The sequence below is a fragment of the Cynocephalus volans genome, chromosome 1, assembly GCF_027409185.1.
Source record: "Cynocephalus volans isolate mCynVol1 chromosome 1, mCynVol1.pri, whole genome shotgun sequence".
Lineage (NCBI taxonomy): Eukaryota > Metazoa > Chordata > Mammalia > Dermoptera > Cynocephalidae > Cynocephalus > Cynocephalus volans.
This window is the reverse complement of record NC_084460.1, coordinates 35,670,815-35,694,757: the sequence shown is the minus strand read 5'-3', so window position 1 is coordinate 35,694,757 and position 23,943 is coordinate 35,670,815.

The following is a 23,943-nucleotide window of genomic DNA, read 5'->3' as shown; positions in this document are numbered from 1 at the left end:
GCTTTTGTGCCTGGCACCTGGGCTGGGCTGGTTGAAGAATAGGCTCAGCTGGAGCTGTAGACTGGAGCACCTGAGCATAGTGGCTTCAGGAGAGTCAACCTTCTCACATGGTGGCCCAGGACTCCAAGAGTAAGTGCTCCTACAGAACCGGGCAGAAGTCACATGGCCTTTTATGATCTAGCCTTAGAAGTCACATAATGCCACTTCTACCGAACTCTATGGGTACAACCAGTCACACTCAGATTTGAGGGCAAGGAATATAGTCTCCACTTCTCAGTGGGAGAAGAGGCAAAGATTTGAGATCATGTTTTAAAACTGCATCAGAGAGGTTCAGTAACTCTCTAAGATATCAGAGCTAGTGAGAAGAGCACAGGGATTTGGAGCTGGGTAATCTGACTCCAGAGTTCACTTTTAGTGACTGGATGATACTTCAAGAAACACATTGCTAAATGTGTAGTAGATGCTAAATTTATGTGAGTCAAATATGATATCAGTCTGTAGGGCAGACACAGAAATGGACAAGGATTATTCTTTACGGAGTGGCCAAGAAGGTGGTAAGAATCTGGGACCTGACTGTGAAAGGAAAGTGTCAGGAGTCTTTGCTGTCAGGAGTGTTTTCACTATCAGAATTAAAGCCAAGACACCTTCAGACCATAGAGGAACTAAAGAGTTTTCTCTTTATATAAGTTTTTGCCTTTACTCTGTGGAAAAGTTCTTGCCCTCATAGTTGAAAATACTTACAGTGGCCAGGAACCAGCCAATTGGCTTAACGAGGTTTGTGTCCGTCTTCACTAATGCTGGGGGTATCCATGAGAACTGAGGCTGGAGTTTGCCAAGAACTCATGTGATGCTACAGAGCCTTTGTCTGCAGGTGCTCACTGTGGAACCAGCCTTAGGGATTGTCAAGGGAATAAAGAGTGTCCATTTGGGATGGCTGGGCTGCACTCAGTTTCAGACTTTACAATCTGCCTACAAAATTGAAGGGTCTTTGGTGGTGATAGCCTCCTGCAATTCTTTTTATGGGAAATAAAGTTATAGAGAGTGACTGCTGAGGATGGAGAATGGGTAAAGGACAAAAGAGATGTATAGACAGATTTATGGGAATTGGTTGTGCACAATTAAGGTTCTTAATCCAAGTTTTGAACAAAGTTCTCTGGCTTTGCCTTGGATCGGCAGCTAGACCAATGGAGCAACAACTGACCAGACCTGTTCTGGCTGGCCAGGGTGGGGCAGGGAGGCTTTTCACTCCACCTGAAGAGAAAGATTTATTCGCTGGCCCTGCAGTTGGCATTCCTGGAGGCTGGAGGGTTGTGCCAGGGAGGAGCACCTTGGTGGTCTCCCCCTGCAGGGCCTGGGACCTAATGTAAGTAGGCTTCAGTTTTATGAGTAGGAACAGGAATGGGAGACACACAAGACCAGGCATTTGAGCCAGGCCCTGACGTGAATGGACAGGGAGAAGGTAAGGAGTGGAAGGCGGAATTTCCTGTTGGTTCCACTGGTGGTGTGAGGGTTTGTCAGGCTGGCTAGAGGAAGAGGACAAAGTGACACTCTGTCGCCCCCAACCCTGAGCCATTTGTGGTGAGTCCTAGTTCGCTATGAGATCACCATCATCTCTCATCTCCACCCCAACCCTTCTGTTGCTCATCTGAAACCACGTTGATTAAGCAAAGGCCCCCGAAGATCTCCCAGCTCTTCCTTCTAAACCTTAGTGTGCCATATTCAACTGGAAAATCTTCTTCCCTTCCCCTGCCTTCCTCACCCTGGTACAGATGAAGTTGCCGTGCTACAGAAGTTGCCGTGAATTAAACCTAGGCACACCAAGCCCTTGAGGACAAGGTGGTTAGGACTGCGGGTCACAGCCTGTCATGGGCAGCCTCTCATGGTACTCAGCATGCTCCCCTCAACTGTTTCCAGCTCACATCCTCACTGATGCCATTACCATCCCAGCATCTGTGACATCCTAACACACCCGGGCAGTGACTTCAGTTCTATGCATAAAGATGGGGCATGAAGACTTCTTATAAGGGCCGTTTTCTTTCTTTTTTCATTTATTCATTCATGCATTTACTCACTCACGCACTTACTCATTTATTCATCTATTACTCTATCTAACCTTACAATGTACTAGGTGGCAGATATTGTGTCAGGATCTGGGCGTATGACTATGAAGGAGAAAGTCAATGCCTGTGCCCCATGAAGCTTATCATCTGGTAGGAAAAATAGGCCAAAAAGTAGATAGCATAAAATGAATTATAAAAATAACCACTGTGACAATTGAATAGGACTTTAAAGTAGAAAAAATAAGTGTGTGGAGGATCAGAATCTACTAAGATAGGATGTCAGTGAAGGTCTATCTGTGGAGGAGATTTTCTAAAACTGAGACCTACCTAAGAGATAGCAGAGAGCTAACCAAAAGAACTGGGTAGAAGGACATTCCAGAAGACACACTAACATGGATGTGGGCCTTGAGGGGAGAAATATATGAGCAAGTTTGTAGCTAGATCCTAGTGAGAGAGGAAAAAGGTGGCATCAGAGGAGGTTGTGAAAGTACAAAGGACATAGGTCATGTAGGGCATTATGGGCCACACTGAGGAACTTGAATTACACTGGAGGCAATAAGGGAAACTATGGGAGAATTTTCAGTATGGGGTGACATAATTTTCACTAAAAAAAAGTCACTCGAATTGCTCTATGACAATTAGATTGCAGCAGGGAAAGGGTGGATGAAAGAGACCTACATGGAGTCTGTTCCGTTTGTTCTGGTGAGAGGTTGTGTGGGCCTGGCCAGGGGCTTGCTGATGGAGATGGAGACACACGGCAACTTTGACATGCATTGTGGAAGTAGAAATGGCAGGACTTTCTGAAGGACTGCACAGGAAGAACCTCTCTCCTTTGCCAAGACCCAAGGGTCCACCTCGTTCAGTTCCCAGGCTTCAGAACAATAAGTTAGAAACATGTTGCTCCAATGTGATCTGATGGATAAACAGAAAATGACTGGAAAAAAACCTCAAACTTAAATACTCACCAACTCACTGATGAGCAAACGACTGCCTCCCTGGAAAATGCACATGTATACTTAGGAAAAATTTTGGCATACAATTTCAAGGGACTTTTGGATTCCTAAAGACCCTCCATGGACAGCCTCCCACCCCCAACTCCATCCCCAGTGGACTAAGAGGTTCATATGTCTCTGGATCCAAGACTTAAAAATCTATGAACTGGAGATTTACATTGACTCTCTTTATTCTAGAAATCTACAACATTGAGAGTGGACAATGGCCAGACTTCTTTCGGGTGGGATTATACATAATTAATCTCTAGTTTAAGTTCTCCAGGGACTGGTATTGTATACATCTCCTTCAGAGGCCCCTGCAGTGCTCTGCCATGGTTATAATGCAGTCAAATCCCGTTTCCATTAGTTCATTCCCCTGGGAAAGGGATGGGCCAGTCAAACTAAAGCCTTGTGGGAGGCACACGGGAATCTGAACACATGTCTGCTAGGGTGGTGGTAATCTGGATCATTCTTTTCTAATTGTGAGCTTTCTGTTTTGCTGGCATAACATTGCTTGAGCAATACATTTAAAAAAGAACCTGAAAGAGATTGGAGGTCAGAAATTATCTCTATTTCCAGCGTGAACAAATAAACACACTGCAACAAAACAAAATGTTCAAAAACAATCAGTAAATCTTTTATTTTTCACCAATAGATTCATTTTTTTTCCTGTGGGTGTAATCTTCTCTTGCATCTCTTTCTCATGTGTCTTTCAAACGCAGAAAGCAAAACTACAACTTCCAATTCATGTTAGATGTATGCAGCTAACACTTTAATCACCAGAACTTCCCTCTCTTTCCAGGACTTGTGAAGGCCGTTTCCTGACTCTGTGCCTTGCATATGCTGTTCCCTCTGCCTAGAATGCCCTTCCCACTTTGTGTCCCCAGGAAACATGTACTTGTTTTGCCAGGTGCATCTGAGAGGTCATTTTCTCTACTCCAGTATCCTCTTGCCCATACCTCCGCCATACCATGGGTCACATTTTATTTTTAATTATTTGTTTTCATGTCTGCTTCTTCCTCTGGATACTTGATGGCAGGAATGGTGAATTATTTATCTTTTAATTCCAGAACACAGCCAAAATATGGCACATAGTCTAAACCCAGTAAATGCATGCTGAATATATGGAATAATTCTTGTAAGGAACTCTGTGGTGCTGAGGTGCAGAGTGGGTAATCCTGGCTCCAGCATAAGACTGTCAGTAACAATTCCAGTGTCATGTTGCTGCTGCAAGGAAAAGTTCTGGAGCAGAGTCCACTGTCGCTCTCAGTCTACTTCTCCCCAGTGACTTCATTCCCAGGCCACATCTATTCTGCCTACCTGTGTGATTTTGATATTCAAGGCTGAGACTGTCTCTTGCGGACCTTTCATCCCAAGACCTAAACTTATCTCTGTTCCTTTCCTCTCCACAGTACAGAAATGAATTTGGTCTCAATTCTCATAGGTAGGTATACTTGTTGAGTGCTTATACCTCTATCAGGCACTGTGTTAACTTCTTCACATCAGTTAATTCATTTTGTTTCTACAAGAGCTCTATTCATCTATTCCTTTATATACTTATTTTAGAAATGTTAATTGAACATCTATTACATGTAGTCACTATGACAAGTGCTACGATATGACTGTGCACAAGATGGGCAAAGCTCTGGCTTCTTAGAACTTCAAGTCTACATGGAAGACAGAAAATGATCTGGCAACCGGTTGTAAATTAAGAAGATAATTTCAGATCGTGACATACGTTATAAATAAAGCAAAGATAGCACTGTGACAGAGGTGTCTGAGACAGGGGAAGGAGGAGGCTGGAGGGTGGTGCAGCCCAGACTGCTAGACACATGTCACTTACACTTACATTTCATTGACCCAGAATTAGTCACATGATCACTTCTAATGTCAAATAGGCTAGAAAGTACATTTCCTGGGTGACCCGGAGGAGGGATAGGAAAAAGGATTTGGTAAACACTTATACAGCATCATTTCTGACATTTGAGCTGAAACCATAAAGATAAGGTGGAAGAGTTTTCAAGATAGAAAGAGTCCCAAATGGAAAGTCTATCAACTGGGGAGAACCAGCTTGGCTCATTTGATAACTAAAAGGAAGTCATTATGTCTGGCACATAATCAGCAAGGAAGAGAATACTATGAGATGAATTAGGAGAGACTGGAAAGAGCCAGGCCACTTAGGATTTGATTCTGAGAGCTGTGAAAAGCCACCAAAAGGTTTTTAGCCAGGGAGTATCATGACCATTTTTAGTTCACTCTAACTGCAGTGTGGAGAAGAGTCTGTAGGGGGCAGTAGGAGCAGAGAACCCAATCATTAGGTTGTTAACAGATGCAGTGAAAGAGATGATGGTGGCTCAGAAGAGGTGGTCAAAGACTTTATCCTCATTTTGTCAGTCATGAAGATAGCAAAATGGATGCTTCAAGCTGAAAGCTGCTGAAGTCTGTCAGGGCTTGGAAGGATGGAAAAGCCATAGGAAACATAGAGTAAGTGGAGACTCCAGAGATCATGTTAGTGTCCTGGTTTCCTGCCTGGGAAGTGGGCTTCTATGAACTACGTTAAACAATCTGGGCTTTGCTGGAGGGTTTTGACACTCTAATTAAAAAGGTACAGACTTTTAATTCAAGTAGAAATGGGTCTACATTCTCGCTTCACCATGTACAAGTTGTATGGATTGGGGAAAGACATCTATCCTAGTTTTGGTTCCTCACTTGTAAAATACCAACTGTATTAGTCAGCTTGGCTGCAGTAAGAAACACTCCCAAGATCTCACTGACTTAAGCAAACTTTCATTTGTTACTCAACTGTGGGTCAGCTGCTATGGTTCTGTCCCATATGTGTTCTCATCCCAGGACCCAGGTTATGAGCATGCCATGTGCCATGCTGTCCTTGGGTCAGAAGGAAAGAGCAAGAGAGAAGGCAGAGACCTGTGCCTCTTAGAGTTTCTGCTCAGACATGGCAAGCAGCACATCTAGTCTCATGCCATTGGCTCAAGTAAGTCACGTGGCAGGAAAGTATATTCTGCCTGCAGAAGAGTACCACAAGTCACACAGCAATGGGCAGAAGTGTACAATAATCTTACAGGAAAGAGAGTAAATAGTTTAGAACAATAAGATAATCTGCCACATCTATTCTGCAGAGTTCCTAAAAGAATTAAGTGGATGATACACACAAAACATCTAACAGTGTCTGACACAATAAACACTTATTTAAAGTCAATTCTTATTAAGTAGCTCATTTTTTATATTCATGAGGGGTCCTCAAAGAGTTCACAGAAAGATTTGCATTATCTTTCAATTTCATTTTTCCATGAACTCTGTGAAGTACCCTCTTATATTTGCAAACATAGGATTAAAACATGCAACTCTTGCCTTCTACCTTCCTTTTTCCTTTCAACAACCACCTTTCCCACTCACTTATGAGTGCTGACCAACTCAGTCATGCTGCTTAGCAATTTTGTGATTATCTGAGATCACTTGTCCTCTATGAGCCTCAGTTTCTTCTTCTCTAAAATGGGGAGAAATCCTGTATCACTGGATTGACGTAAAGACTAAACCTCCTTGCCCAAGGAATTCGGAACATTTGGCTTCTCTTTCCTCAATAGATTTGTCCTAGTCTCTGGCAAGTTCTTAGAATTAAAGTGTATTGCGAATGTCCTAATTTCAGGCAAGAAGAGCTCATCTTCATTTCAGATACTTGAAACTTTCTGCAGTAATGATTTCCATTCCCTTTACTAAAAGATTTGGGGATCTTCCCTAACTGAAATGCATAGGTTGTCTTGAGTTTCTTTGAATATTCCATGGTATCCCAAGCTTCCATGCCCTGGAATGCCTTCATTTTTCTCAAAGGAAACATTCCCAGTTTCTTCTTACTAACCCTAGCCCCCCACCATGAGAATTAGGTACCTGACTGATCTTGACTAGTGCTTTTATCTTGGGTTTACCTACCACACCTGGTAGTGTCAGTTAGTGGACTAGGGTGCTGACTCTTGTGCGTGACGACTTGGTTCAAACTCCAGCCTTACTGAACCAAGTAGGAACTAGTTTGCTATGAGTGAGATGCTAAATAAAGCCCAGGTCATCCTGAGACATCAGGAAAACTACCTGGTGTCAGGCAAGGAAGTAGCACAATCACATTTGCATTTTAGAACGGTTTTTCTTATGGCTGTGAGGAGAATGTGCTGAAAGAGAGCAAGGCTAGGGAATACCATGATTGTTCGGACAAGAGATGGTGCCCGTGTTGTTCTCGAAACAGTCCTGGTAAATGCATACCCTGTTCCCTAGCTATCTTTTGTCTGTTCGCCGACTGCTGGGTTCGTGCAGCGTCAGGGTCTTCTGTAGATTCACTCTCATCCAGTGCAGTGCTACTCATGAGAACAAGTGTTTATGGAATTTCATAAGAATTTGATATCCACGTACACTCATTCTTTTCTAGTAACTTATTTTTATTCTATTCTACAAAAGTCTCGGTAGGGGATGGATTGGAATGAAAACAAATAAAGAAACCGTGGTGACATAAAAGCAGCCCTTCGTCAGAGATGGTTCAGAGAGCATGGCTGTAACCACAGAGTGGGGGCCCTCTCTTTTCCTTTGCTGGGGTAGAAGGATTTTAGCCATTTCCCTGGATTTTGGTAAAATTAGATTATACCCAAGTTGAATTCCAGATACCTCTAGATTTTTATTGTGAGGGTGTTTTCTGGGTCAACACCAAATTTTCCTCTGATTACAAAATTGTCAATTTTTTGTCTGGATGGGGAGAGACTTTTGAAATGTTTAATCCCACATTCCCACGTACATCTCTTTCTCTCTTTTTAAAAAATTCATAGACTTTATTTTTGTGCAGCAGTTTTAGGTTTACAGAAAACTCGAGTGGAAAGTACAGACAGTTTTCATATTCTCCCTTCCCCTGGCATGCACGGTTCCTCCTATTATTAATATCTTGCATTAGTGTGATGACCTTGATGACCCAATATTAGTAAAGCATTATTAACTAAAGCCCATAGTTTACATGAGGGTTCGCTCTTGGTGCTGTGCATTCTATGGGTTTTGACAAGCATACGATAATGACATGTATCTACCATTAAAGCATCATATAGAAGAGTTTCACCACCCTAAAAATCCTCTGTGCTCCACCTATTCATCCTTCGCTCCCTCTCTCTGAACCCCTGGCAACCACTAATACTGTCTCCATCGTTTTGCTTTTTCCAGAACGTCATATAGTTGGAATTGGACAGTAGGTATCATTTTTGATGTCTGTTTTTTGTACCCCTTTTCCCCAAGTCTTCATGTCCGTTCCATATCACTATACACACACCCACACATACACATACACACACACACTCAAACACACATTCTCTTGCACACACATGCACACACACGCATGCACACACACACACACTCAGTCCCTCCAAAACTGAATAGAAAAGTTGAGGAAAACCCCTCCCTAACTTGGCTTGCAAAGCCATTAAGCATGAAAGGGCACTTGGGGGGTCATCTTCTATCTCTGCCCGCCTTCCTACCAGGAAGTAAACACTGACTTTTCACCCTACCCGGCAGAGCCAGGCCTCTCCTCCCAGCCTGGTCTGCTCTCTTCTTGTTTTCCTAAAAGCAAGGGCCTCTTTGCCTGTGTCGTGTCTGAGCAGTAATTACCTCATGTCTGTTCTGCTGCCTTCAAATTATTTTTCCCACCTTCAGAGCAATTGCCTCCCACTTCTTGTCTCTACTGTGATCCTCTACAGGGCACAGGGGACCTGTCTCTTGACTCTCATATTTTTGCTTTTGATGTTAAAAAGTCCCCTTGAACTTGCATTTTACAGACACCAGCAAAGCCCAAGTGTCTTCACATAACCTGACACTTCCCGGGGGCAGGGTGTTTGCAATTACAGCCTGAGCTGGCTGCGGGATCAGAGAGTTGCCGAGGCCTGGCAAGGCCAGCCAGGCCTGGCCTGCAGAGCATCTTTGATGAGCGATGGGGTTATTATCATGAATGTTATGCAGGGATGCCAGGAAAGTCCTGTGGCAGGAGCACATTTCTCCCCTCATCTTGTTGCTGCTGTAGACAGACAGACATATACATACATATATGCATGTACTAGGGCACAGCCTGGCTAGGGAGAGGGGTAAATGGAATTAGATAGATTCTCAAGCATTCTGAAACAATCTTTCCACCATGCCTCGGTCTTAAAAGTCTCCTCTGTCTTGCAGACAGGCTGTCCTCTCTCAGGGGATATGTAGCTTAATACCTAATTGGTGGGCTGATCTCTTTTTCTAGCTTTTTGATTTCCACATTCCTCCTTCCCATTTATCTTTTTTTGTTGTTGTTCGCGTTGAAGCTTAGGGATTCTCTCTTTGGGGTTGTTTTCTTCCAGTTTTGTCTGTTGCAGGGAAAATATAAAATACGCAGGAGGTATGGTGATCCCAGCCGCTTGTGCGGGTAGAGTGCTTCTCTCGTCCTCCACTGTGTGTATGTGTTCTGTGCTGCAGAAAGTTGAAAACTGTCCACTTAGGCCTGTTTGGAAAATCAATGTCCCTGTGGGTGGGCCCAGCCTTCCCTGAAGGAGGGAGGCACACCCAGTGTTCATTGTCTGGGAAGGAGGCCATGCTCAGCCAGAGAATTCAATCTTAGAAGGCTTGGCAAGGGGCCTCCTAGTCTCTCCACTTTGGTTTCAGACTTTGAGGAGACTTGGTGTCTTGAGGTGGTGCAGGATTTTAGGGCTTCAAGATGGCCTCCTTAGTGGGAAGGTGGGATGGGAGCTGGGCACAGGCTCTCAGGCCATATGCCATAAGCTGAAGGTGGGAGCCTCTCTCGTCTTGCGCATGAATGTGTCCGCTTATTTCTTGCCTGTCCATTCCCTTCAGCTGATCTTCCCCCTTTAGAAAAGCCTCCTGGGAGCCTTAGAAACCTGTCTCAAAACCACTGGTGAATCTGGGGAAGAGTCTTGCCTTGTCATTTCATGAGAGCTGTAAACAGGCCATAATGCCTCCCAAGATCAGCTGGAGCAGCAGGGAATGTTTTAGAGTTCATGTTTTGAATACATGACTCATATTTTAAAATAGCCACCATATGCCCTTCATTATTTTCTGACTCTCCAAACATGTTTACGAAGTGAAATTTCTCTTGCTCCCGTTTTACAGATGAGAAAACTGAACATTTGAGACTGTATTCCAACTTTCTATTTCCTGCTATCCTTGGAAGATCTGCACTGCATATTTAAAAAGATAAACATTTTTGTTATGTTTTTACAATCTGCAAAGCACCTTCACATAATTGGTATAGCTAGAAGGTTGAGTTCTGTGAATTCTGTGGATAAAGGAAGATGGTAGTTTTTTTTTTTTTTTTTTTTTTGTGGTTTTGTTTTTTGTTTTGGGGGGATTTTTTGGTTTGCTTGTTTGTTTTTAAAATTTTAAGGGCAGGACACTGTAGTCCACAGGGCTATCTATGTACACTGCTGGAAACCACATGCCAATAGATAGGCGAGACAGAACTCAAAATTATTTTAAGTCCAGGATTTATTCCTCTGGTGCTTTATTTGGGTTCAGTTAAGAATCTGGTCATGTATGGGTATGCCCAGGATTGGGATCATAGTCCAGAAGCACAGATTGGAATAAGGAAGGACCCCTCTACTTTGCCCCAAGTCCCACTGGGCCACAGTCCTGCTAGATCAAGGATTTCCATGTGTTTGCCCGGCGCATCTCTATCCTGTTCTGGAAGTGACCATGAGGACTCCTATGCATGGGCCAACTGTCTCAGTGTATCAATTAACAGGCTTTGACAAAAATCCCAGAAAATGTGGAGAACTAAAACAATTATATAAATACCTTGGTCCTAAACCTGCTTTTGCCAGGGCACAGAAAATGGAGAAAAGCATTTGATTTTTTATTTTTTCTACTTAAAAGATTATGGTGATTTTTCTCTTCCTTGTTTCAGCCACCATAGGCTACTGACAGACGGTAACACACCGTACCCTGACAACTCCTGAATGCCAGAAGGAGGGAAGGAGTTTTTAAATATGAGAACCTTGACTACATTTGAGAGAAGGAATTACCTGCTAAGTAAGGTCTCAGAAAGAAATTCTCTTGTAGGTTGTATGAGGACAGTCTGAGGAAACAAGCCATAGCTTTTTGTAATTGTAACAATATTCCAAGACAAATGTGTCTCAGGGGCTGGGATTTTATCTCGCGTCTGTCACACACACAGGGTGTGATGTGGAGGAATGTACTTCCCCTCCCTGAGCCACAGTTCTTCATCTATAAAGCAGGGAGTTTTAAGATCCCCACTCTGTGCCTTGAATGGGGTCAGGCTGGGAATTCAGAAGCACAGGCTTATTGGGGAAGGGAGGCAGCCAGGATGGGACAGGGCTTGTGTTAGATAAAGAGAAAGGGACATGGTGACCATGAATTGAACCAGTCCAGAAAGAAAATCTAAGGGGGTCCAATCCTGGGACAGCAGGAGTCTCCCAGGAGTAGCAGTCAAGCTGGGTCAGGCTCTGGGCATGCCGCCTGGCTGGGGAACGGCATCAACGTGTGGGAAGAGGTTCTTAAGGCCAGACAGGTGTCAGGTCTCAAGCCAAGCGGGCTGGAGGTCAGGATGGTGCTTCAGTTCTAAAAATGGTGTCTGATTCAAAGCCCAGTCACCCAAGACCACATGAGCATGGCTGGGGGGCCAGAGACAAGACCTACTCTGGGTGCAGGGATCCCTGGTATATGACAGCAGGAGCAATTCTATGCTCAATTCCCTTCTCAGGGCAAATACAGGACAGAGTCTAGGCTGGAGTGGTGGAGAAGCTGGAAGAGACACCTTTAGAGCTGAAAAATGGTATGTGCATTTTAATGGAAAGAAAAATAATAATAGCCAACACATAGGGAGTGCTTTCTCTGTACCACCCTATTCTAAGTGCCTCACATGTGTGAACTCTTTGACAGGTTAGTTTTAGAGCTTTTGCTTATTAATCACTATGGTAACCGAAAAAATTTTAATTAATTAATTAATAATTTTTTGCTAAGGTCCAAACATGACAATATCCATTCATCCTTTTTACTGTGACCACCACCAAAGAAGAATCCAAGCAAAAACATAGAGAGTGGAAAGGGGCAAGTGGAAACCTGTGCTGATTAAGGATCTCAGGAAGTATGGGTCTTTTAAGTGATCCCATCTACGTGTATTTCATTGTTAACCCTTTTTTTTTTTTCTGGCAGGACCAAGGGATAAGATACCCTCGCTTGCTTTTCCAGTCATCCCTTCATTTTTCTACTAAGGATCCCATGCCCCTAAGCTGGAGGTGTCTCCAGGCACCATTTTTTAACCTCTCCTAAAAATGTCTCTTAGGCTCTTCCAGGCTTTGACTTAGGGTGGCTGTGGAGAAACTAATAGGGTTAAAAAGTTAAAAAGCTACAAGAATTCTTGAGAAAAGTGTTTGAATTGTCTATGGCTATTCCACCCTGAATATGCCCGATCTCGTCTGATCTCAGAAGCTAAGCAGGGTTGAGCCTCGTTAGTACTTGGATGGGAGAAAAACATTTGAATCACATTTAACACATGTTTGGAAATGTAAGAGGGGAAAAGCACACTTTCTTATCACTCCCATTCTTTCTGATCCTGGCCCTTGGGAATCAGGTGTACGAGCTCAGCATAGCTTTCTGACTCTGCTGATACTGATCTGCATAATCTCTCTGACGTCACTTTTCCTTCTCTCCATCTACACTAAAAGTGCCCTAGTTCTTGTCTTCAATATCCGCTTCATAAACAAGGTGACTAAAGGATCTCTCTGCCTCCCTGAGCTGCCCCCTTCAATCTCCCTTCAGTCTATCAGCAGCAGCACCGTCCTGCTCAAAACCACCAAATGCTTCCCATCGCCTACAGATTAATATCCAGAACCCACATCCCATGTCCAAATCCCCTAAGATCTGCCCTTCAAAACCTCCCCTATCTTAGCTTTCATGCACACTTTTTATAACTTACAGGCCCAGCAGACCTGGTCATGTTCTCAACTTCCCCAACTTCATCTTTTCTTTCTGTCAGAAATAGCCTTTCCTCACCTCCTTAAATTTTTAGAAGTAGAACCATTGGCTTGAAGGGAATGTTTCCATTTAATGTTTTAAACCATTTAAGGCTTTAATCCACACTGCCAAAAGATTTTACCGATTATTCCCATAAGCAGTATAAGAGAGTAATCATCTCATCATATCTATACCAGCACTGGGTATTACAGTTTTTAAAACAAACATTTTCTTTATGGATTCTCCCCTTGCTTTTATTATTAGGGCACCTCTATCCTGAGATGAAACAAATGCATTATTATGTTTTTGCCAAGTTTTTAAAAACATTTCTTCTTTAACATTTGCACTTTTAGTCAATTTAAATCAAATTAGGTAAATTATGTGAAGTAAGGAGGGGGGATATTTCTTACTATAACCCCCAAATATTTAACCAATCATTCATGCCATATTTATTTAAAAATTCTACTCCATACTCTGAATAATTAATAATTGTATATTTACTTTGCATTTGGGTTAATTACTGTAGCTGTATACAGTAGTGTGCTTTGAGGTCTGATAGGGCAGGTCTTATTATTTTGTTTATTTTTACATTTCAAGGCCATTCTCATGCATTTATTTTGCCTGAATGAATTAGAGACGTACCATCAAGTTTTCAACACAGATCCAAAAGGAATTTTTTAATTTTTGTTTTTCACTAAAACTTGGGAGCTTCACGTATTTTGTTCTCCTCCTCTTTCCTTTTCTCCTCCTCCCCCTCCTCCTCCTATCTCTTCTTGCTTTTCTTCTTCTTTCTTTCTGTCATCCTTTTCCTCTTTTTATCTTCTCTTCTCCTCGCCTTCCTTTCTTTCTTTTCATCTTCCTTCATCTTCTTCATTTCTTCATCTTTGCCTTGTATGTACTGATCACTATTTAAATAGTAAATTTTTCAAACTTACAAAAAAATAAAAAATAAACAAATTGAATAAATGTTGACATATTGCCTTTTGTGTATGCTTTAGATATTTTAAAATGGAGATCAAAAATATTATAGAAGCAGGCATACTCCTCCACCCAAATTTCTCTTCACCCTCAAAAGTAACCAACATTAGGAGATCGATGTGGATTTTGTTTGCACATTTTTTAACCTCTAATTTTACAACATACTTATTTACTCATAACAATATATAGTATTGTTTTGTATATTTAAGGCTTTTGTACAAAATGTGAAATACTGAATGTGTCCCTTTGCAACTTGATTTATTTTGGTTAATAGTGTGTAGCTTTGAGACAGGAGGTGCTCAGTCCCCCTGGGATCAGGTTTCAGTTCACTCCTCTGGGTCTCAAACTATTCCCGTAGGACCCTGAGCCCTGAGCTACAATGGCTTGTGGCACCTATTTTCAATATCAAAATGTAGAGACCACAGGAGGCAGACTTGTGTAATCTCAGTGGCTGAGCATACTCAGTAAAAAGGAGTTTATCCCTTAAATGACCTTCCACTGGAGGCCCTAGAGAACACGGAATATATTCAAATGTGGTAGAATTTGACCAATGAGCATGCTCTAAAAGAGACCAACTGAGCAAGTGCAAGGCTATGTTACAAAACCTGTTACATCACTGGGAACCACTCCCTTAGTTGAATATTCATTAGATGGCATGAATATGTATAGATAGCCATACTATAAAAGTAGAACCCAGGAAGAAGATAGGGTTGTTGCTCACTCTCTCTGAAGCCAACCCGCACTTCACCTTTGAGGTGTATATATCTTACTTTTTGTGTTAAACTTGCCTTTAGCAGGCTGCTGTTCACTCTGGAGCCAGCCTGAACTTTGTCTGTATTTCTTACTTCTGCATTAAACTTGCTGTGGCTGCCACTCAGTCTCTGGAGCTAGGCCTCACTTTCCCCGTGAGGTCTGTATTTCTTATTCTTTATATTAAGCTTATTTTTATTTTCTACCATGACTCTGCCCTTGAATTCTCTCCTGTGGCAAAGAGCCTGGTAGAGGATGGGGTGGGTTGAGGTTGGCCATTGGACCTCCCAAGACCCTCTCCTCCACAGAATCATGAAGATTCTGCATATTCTTTGTTTTATTTACCCATGGTTATTTAATATGTTTTCCTTGCTTTTATGCTAACTTCACTTGACTCAAATTTTGTTGATAGCTTGTGCAACCAAAATCCTAAATGAGATCAGTCCTCTGCTATCTTCCTTTTATGCTTCCCATGTTAGTTTGACATTCACCCCTGATTGAGAAACTTGAGTGCAGAAGAGGGAGGGACTAATATCAGTTTCATGCAGATATCAGAAGAATTTTGATTTCATCATATATGCCTGGCATCTGAGCTATGAGGGAACCTGTTCTGTCTGGAGAATGCTTCTGCTCACGGCTTCTCCTTCCCTGCATGGGAACTCCTGCAGGGGAGTCCTGCCTGTGATCTTCATTTAGAATTCTAGCGCCTGACCACTTCTTGGTTCTCATAAATCCCATCCCTTGAGGCTCGGACTACATTTGTTAGAGCAGAATTCTGGTCACAGTCCTACTCTGACTAAGGTACATGTACAGCATAACCCTTAAACCCCCAGACTATGCCTCACCTAGATTTTCCCAGATTGTATCTCCATAGATATCTCCAATCTCATCTTAAACTTGAATTGAATTGAGCCTGTCATATTCTAGCCTGGGGGTTGTCCCACCAGCTGTTTTGGGGGATGTAATGATTCATTTCTTTCCCACATATTACTTTGTGTTCCTACTACTTCCTTCTCCCACCTAGGTTCAGTTCTTTCCCTGCTTCTAACACCTTGGTCTAGGGAGATACATTATAAAACTCTACCAGGGATGACAAAAGTACTTCTTTGCACATGCTAACCATGAGTGATTGGTGGTGATTTTATTGAAAAAATACGTTGAGGATAATTTGGAGGCAATGTCCAGATTCAGATGGAAAGAGCTATCTGCCACTGGCAGGTGAAGTAAAAGTGATGTTGCATACTTACATTCTTGTCATGACTTGGCTTATGCCATCCATGATGAGAACTGATGTGTACAAAACCCTTGACTGTGAACATCCAATATGGGGAGTAAGCAAACAATCAAGTCCAAAAGGAAAATAAAACCTTTTGTAATCAAAGAAGGGGGGGGATTATTTAACTTTTTGCATATATGTACGTATCCATAATGGTATACTGTACTGTTTCCTATGTGTAAAAAAAATCACATGATAGTGAGTACAGAGGAGTGAAAAGGTGGAGGGTGGTTCTCAAAGTTATTTGATCTGGCAGGTTACATCTTCCCCAAATGGGTGCAACTATATATTCCATATCCCAGGCTCCCTGGAACATTTAAACTCTGTCCCTATCAAGACATGATGTCTGTGTCTATTCTCTTGAATCTAGGTGGTTCTCTCTATTGCTTCAAACAATGGAGTCCAGTAGAAGTGACATTATGTGATTTCTGAGGCTAGATCATAAGAATGCCATACATTCCCACGTTGTTCCTTGATGGATGGTTGCCTTTGGGACATGACAACCCTAGTGTGAGGAAGCCCTAGCAGCACTTGTGCAGGGGCTCACATGGAGAGGAACCAGTGCCGACTGATTCACAGCCCTGGCTGAGCTCCAGCCAATGGTCATCATCACCTTGCCAGCCATAAGAGTGAGCTATCTTGAAAGTGACTCCATCAGCACCAGGTCAAGCAGCCTCAACATGTTACCAAAGATCACCTTTTTTCCTATCATCTTCCTTCTGAGACTGGTTTAGAACTAGTTTGGAAGCTGGGTTTTGCTGGTCCTGAAGATTCAATACAAGAAAACATTGCTCAAGTTTTGGATGATTCAGCTTCTGTCATAATCTCCTATGGTGCTCTTTCCTCCAGGAATCCTTGCCCATTTGCTCAGGGACCTTACATGTCTTCTTATCCTGGCACCCAAGTATACTTATTGTGGGGTTGCTTACTGTCCTCTAGCCAGCCCAAAGCTTCGTCTCTTGCTTTCAAGTAATGTTTTCATGTTTCCTTGCTGATATTCCTTCAAAGGTAGAGGCTAGATCTCATCAAGTGATCAATAAAACAATCAGATATCACTAAGATGTTGTGTAACAGAATTTACATTTAAAACACAATCTTGTCAGTCAAGAAGAATACATTAAAACAAACACCTTGAAAGTTCGTGAGTAGTATACAGGCTTGCATTTATGTTAATATGGTCTATTTATCTTCCTTGGTGCAGGGAGAAATATCATGCATGGCAATGTGACTGTTTAAATGCTCATAAAATCCAAGCAAAAAAAACTATAAATGGTATCAAGGTCAAGGAAGGTGATGGTCCCTGTGCTTGTTCTAGGCTGGACCAAAGCTAAATGTATGTGTTCATTTCTCAGCACTGTAAGTTTATTGAAAGATCCTAAGAAACCGTGCTGAAAACGTAATGGGTTTTCGCTCCAAAGAGTGAGCTCTTGTCTATTTTACTGGAAGCTGAAATGTCCTCTGCTAAAAACTTTGTGTAGTTCCGAGGCACAAATGACCTTTAAGGTCCTTTGAAGCACCTGATTCTGTATCAAAATTTAATCCTGGCCCCAAGCAACAATTTTTCACGTAGCTACACAAGTAATCTTCCTGGGACCAAGTCTTCCAAGAACATAGTGATCTTCATGCCTCCAGTGTGATAGATATATATCCTCTTAATTAACAAGGGACCAGGTATCAATTTTCACAGGCAAAATATTCACGTGTGCAAAAATGTAACTTAATTACTTTCTTTATTACTAAAATTAGCTTAGCTCTTTAGCCCCCCATTTTTACTGGCTGGCAAATAATGTAATCTTGCTAACCCAAGGTAATTCATCATTTCTGTCTTAAAGTTTAGTTCATTTTAGGTAAATACTTCTTAAATTCATAATGTTCTTCCTGACCTTCTTTCTTCTTGCTTCTTCTGCAGTGATTATTATAGCTTCTTGATGGGTTTACTTTAACAGCTGTTGTTGTGAACTTTAAAAAAAATCATTTTCATTGGTGTATAATTTACAAATAGTAAAATTCATTCTTTTAGGTATATATTTTGTCAATTTCTACACAAATAGGCCCCCAGGATTTTGATTGGGTTGGTGTTGAATATATAGATCAATTTTGGGAGAATGGTTATTAAGAATATTGGGTCTTCCAATCCATGGACATGGTATATCTATCAATTTATTTAGATCTTTAATTTCTCTCAGCATTGCATTGTGGTTTTAGGTTTAGAGATCTTGCACATATTTTGTTGAATTTTCTATAAGGGATGTATGTTTTGAAATGATAATATAAATGGCATTATATTTTTAATTTTATTTTTCAATTATTCTTTTCTAATATATAGATTTAAATTGATTTTTAAATGTTGAACTTGTATCCTGCAATCTTATTAAATTCATGTGTTAGTGCTTGTAGGTACTTTAGGATATTCTGTGTGTATGATCATATTATCTGAAAATAAAGGCAGCTTTAATTCTTTAAAGTCTTTATGCCTTTTATTTAATTTCAATAGAAGTGGTGAGAACTATCACCGTTCCTTGTTCTGAAAATTAGAGGATAAGAATTCAGTCTTTCATCATTGATGTATAATTAGCTGTAGATTTTTCATAGGTAATCTTTATAACTTTAGGGCAACTTCCTTTTCCTCCTAGTTTTGTGAGAGTTTTTATCATAAAAAAGTATTGAATTTTGTCACAGGTATGACTATGTGTGTATGCTTAAACATAGTTATGTTTTTTGCTCCATATTTTGATCATACAGTACAGTGAATAATTTTCAAATGTTAAGCCAATTATGAATTCTTGAGATAATCCCCAACTTGTCATGATGTACTACCTCTTTACATGTAAATGTATCATAATGCGCTAAAGATGAAAGACTTTTGTGTCTTTTTTCATAAGTGGTATCGGTCTGAACTTTACTTTTCTTGTAATATCATTGTCTTGTTTGGGGATTAGGGTAAAACTTACATCATGAAATGATTTGGGAAATCTTTCTTTATACTCTCTTTTTGAAAAAGTTTGTGTAGACTTATTATTTGTTTCATAAGTTTTTGATGGAATTTACCAATGAAGTCTTCTTGGCTTGAAGTTTTCATTGTGAGAATGTTTTTAATTAATAATTTATTTTAAAATTTGATGAAGCTATTCAATTTTTTTAAAAAATTCTTCAGTCAGTTTTAGTAATCTGTGTCTTTCAAAGAATTTGCTCATTTCACCCAAATAGTCAAATTTATTAGCATAAATCTGTTTATTATATTACTTTACTATTACTTTTAAAAGTATCTTTAGTATGTATAGTTCTGTCCCTGCTTACATTCAATTATTGGAAATACATCTTTTAAAAAAACTTTATAAGTCCATCTAGTTTCCCAATATTATTGATATTTTTAAAGAAAGAGCTTTGGTTCCATTGATTTTGCTCTGTCTGATTTCTAGTTTACTGACTTCCTCTCTAGTATTTATTACTTCCTTTCTTCTACTTACTTTGTGCTTATCTTGCTCTTCTTTTATAGATGCTGAAGATGGAAGCTCAGGCATTCACCCTATATTTTTTTGTTTTTTAATACAGTATTTAATACTATATACATTTCCTGCCGTTTCCTGATTTAGCTGCTTTTCACAAATTTTTGATATTTGCTGATGTCATTATCATTCAGAATAAAATATTACCTAATATTTCTTGTGCTTGTGGGATTTATTCTTTTACTTCTGGGTTATATATGTATGTTGTTTAATTTCCAAATTGTGGAGATTTAAGAAATAAATGTATGTATGTCTATTCTTGCTTTCTAATTTTATTTTTTCAGAGACCATACTGTGAATAAATTTAGATCTTTTGAATTTATTGAAACTTGTTGTATAGCCCACAGTATAATCTAATTAACACCATATACTCTTTCATGTACACCTGCAATGAATGTGTATGTCTTCTCCTGTTGTTGAGTAGAGCATTCTATAGACATCACTTAGGTCAAGTTGGTGTATAATGTTATTCCAGTGATCTGTACCTTTACTACTTGTTCTAATAATTACTGAATGAGTAGTGTTGAAATCTCTGGCTATAACTATGGACTTGTCTTATTCTCTTTTCAGTTCTATCAGTTTTTGCTTCATGCATTGTTGGAGCTGTGTTATTAGGTGCATATACGTATTGGAAATGTTATGTCTTCTGCATGTATTCATCAGTTTTTCATTATGGAATACCTCATTTTAGCTCTGGTAATACGTATCCTGAAGCCTACATTGTGTACATTCCAGCCCATGCTTAGTGTTTGCATGCTATATAATTTTTCATCCTCATACTTTTAACCTCCCTATGAGCTTATATTTAAGGTGGGCTTTGCATAGTTAACCTATCTTTGAATGTTGCCTCTTTATACCCTCTAAGATGTATAAAAATTATACATCTGTCTTTTAATTGGAGTGTCAAGGTCAGTGAAATTTAATGTGGTTATTGATATGGTAGAGTTAAATCTACCATCTTGCTACATATTTTCTATTTTTCTTTTCCTGCCTCCTTTTGTGTTGATTATTGCATTAGTGCTCTATTATTTCCACTACCATCTCTTGCTTTTATGTTTAGCATTGCTTTAGGGAATGCAACATATATCTTTAACTTATCTCAGCTTATCTTTAAAGAATATCTTATCACCTCACAAATAATGTAAGAATCTCACAACCGTAAACTTCCATTCATTACTTCTCATCTTTTGTTGTCATTCAATTTTATTTATGCATATGTTAGAAATAGCATTATTTTTGCTTTACATATTTGTCTTTTAAAGAAGTAAAAAGTGAGGGAGAAAAGTGTGTAATATATGTTTACATATATAGCATTTCTAAAATTTTTTGTGCTTATTGTGTAGATCAAAGTTCTCATCTGGCATCACTTTCCTTCTGCCTGAAGAACATTCTTTAGTATTACCTATGGTACAGGTATCATAGCAATTAATTACTTGATATTTCTTAATACTTCTTTGATTCTTTAGTATTTATTGTAGTACAGATATGACAGTCATGAATTCTTTCAGCATTTGTTTATCTGAAACGTCATTTCAGCCTGATTTTTGAAATATGACTGTGTTAGTATGGAATTCTAGGTTGGCAGTTTTATTTTGCACTTTTCCCTGTGGAAGAGAACTTGAAGGGTTTAACCAGTGGAATTGATAAGTGCCATAATTGTATTTGTGTTTCAGGAATATCCTTTGGATAGTCTAATATCTTTTGGGCAGTGCTAATTGTTTGGCTTGGGAAAAGTCTAAAAGCAACAGGAAGAGTCAGGAGGCAGTTCAGACAAACCAGGGGAGGTGCAGTGAGGTTTCGAATGAGTCAGTGGAGGTGGGATGGTGATAAGAAGGCTGGTTTGGAAGATATATTGTGCCATCAGAACTGGGGGAATATAAATGAAATGGACAGCTCCCTGCACTTTGGTCATGGCACGTGAGTGAGGACAGGCCCCGCTAACTGAGGTGGGGGTTTGTGGGAGGAGGAACAGGGTTGTGGGGTCAGTGGTGCCCATCTCCATGGAGGCTTCAGCCCTATGTCTGAATGACCACCCTAGATGTCATGCCTGGCATTTAAGTTCTCCACTGGGATGAATGTCTTATCGGTTTGGGGCCCAGGTTCATTCCCAGCTCTGGCCACACTGCCCTGCCAGTGAAATAGAGACTTGTCTTTCTCCAAACCACTGAGCATAGACTTTCGCTTTAGACACCATATCCATGATATTGAGGGTCTCCCGTTCCAGGACTCTGTCTCTGATTCTGTGCTCCTTCTGATCTGGACCGGGCATGGATAATGCCCTTAAACTAAACTAACTTCAGGTCAGCACCACTGTACCTAGTGCTTGGCCGGTGACGACTAGTCAGGGGCATGTCTCATGGTGTCAGTCTCACCAGGCTCTTGTTCTGTCTGTCTCTCCTGTCCCACTGCTTCCAGCATGTCGTACAGCTGAGTTCACCCCAAGTTATGACATTATTTAGACTTTTCCTTTCAACTTGGAATATGAAACAAGGATAAATCATTCAACCTCCATCACTCATTTAACCCCTGTGTAAACTGTCTGTGGAATATAATGATAATTACCTTTTTCAGGGACTGAGTTGCGGGTAGCGTCAATTATGGTTTGCTCTGTGCTTTGAGATCTTACAATGAAAGGTTCGGGGTTATTACTGTTAACAAGATACCAGAGGGATATTTGCCAGCAGCGACTCCCTTTGAGTCAGCGTGTCTGTCATTAGTAATTTGGGGGCTTGGCACAGAGTCATGGGAATGTTTTAATGGCTTCTGTTCAATCCCAGAAATAGATTGTGAAGTCGCTGAAAGAGATGCTTTTTTTCTCCGTTCTCCTCTATTTCTGTACACGTGGTGACTCTCAGGGGAGATCTCAGGTTCTCTGGCAAGGGTCAAAGAAGTGGGCAATAGCGTCTTATGCTGTCCCAATAAACTCTGACATTAGATAGTGTCCAGGCCAATTCCACAGAAAGATTTAGAGATGGGTTACAGCACCAGATAGTAACTTGTGTCTAAGCTGCATTTCTGGAGTTACCTGGTGCGTTAGTCTGTTTCTGTTGCTTATAACAGAAATACCTGAAAGTGGGTAATTTATAAAGAAATAATACTTAAATTGCTTACAGTTTCAGTGGCTGGGAAGTGCAAAGTCTAGGGAACACATCTGGTGAGGGCCTTGGTGGTGGTGGCTTTACAGCAATGCAGAGTATTACATGGCAAATGTGGCAGGAGAAGAGACAGAAAGCTTCTCATGTGTGCTCCTTTTAAAGCCATCAGAACCATGTCCATGACCACCATTGAACCATCATTGGATTAATCCATTCACTAGGGCATGGTCCTTACAGTCTAATCACCTCTTCAAGGCCCCACCTTTTAGTTACCGTAATAGGATTTCCCACCCTCTTAACACTGTCACAGTGGGGATTGAGTCTCAGGGAACTTTGGGGGACATCTAATCCACTGCACCTGGAGATCTTGTTAATTCAGTGAGGTGTGGGAGTGATAGAAAGGAGTCTCCTTGTCTAAGAAATATTTGGGAAACATTTTTTAATTTGAACAAGTTATTTTATTTTTAAGCCAACTCCTGAAAATGCTTTTCAGTGCTGCCTTTGAGTCAAGAGAAAAATGTTTTCTGTCCAGGAGGCCTGGATTTGTTTCTAGGACATGGCAAAGAATATGTGTATCTAACCAGGCTTGTGTTTGGCCTCATTGAAAGAGTAAATGTAACAGCTTAATTCTCAATCTATTAATAAACTGTTCTTTCAAAAGCTCCAGTCTTTCCTTCTCCATTGGTTTTTCTCCTTCACTTTTTGCTCCATTCTTTGCTTTATATTTAATCGAGTTTTTTTCCTCTGCTTGTCAAAGCAACATGATAGACTGGAGAAAACAGTAGATATGTTAAAATGAGAAATAGCTTTGACCCTTACTGATGATGGTGACCTTGGGCAAGTCATTTAATCCCTACAAGTTTTATTTTGTCCTCTGAAAGGTGCGGTGATAATGCAGGGGCCTGGCAAGATGGCTGGGATGATCTAGTCAATATAGACATAGTTATTTCAGTGTTGTGGACACAAAGAGTCACATAAACCTGTGAAAGTATTGAATATAAGGCAATGTGGTGGGGTGGGGACTATGGCAAACTGAAGCATTTATGCCCCATCCACAGGGAAGCAGCCACTATTCTGCTAGAGGGTGTGTTTGCCCTTCCCTCCTTCCTTCCTTCCTTCCTTCCTTCCTTCCTTCCTTCCTTCCTTCCTTCCTTCCTTCCTTCCTTCTTTCCTCCCTCCCTTGCTTCCTTTTTTGAAAACAAATAGGAAACTTAGAAATTTACATAAAATCTCCTGATTTTTAAGTGTTAGAACTAATTAATTTTCTTTTGAAAAAAAGTGTAGAACAATTGA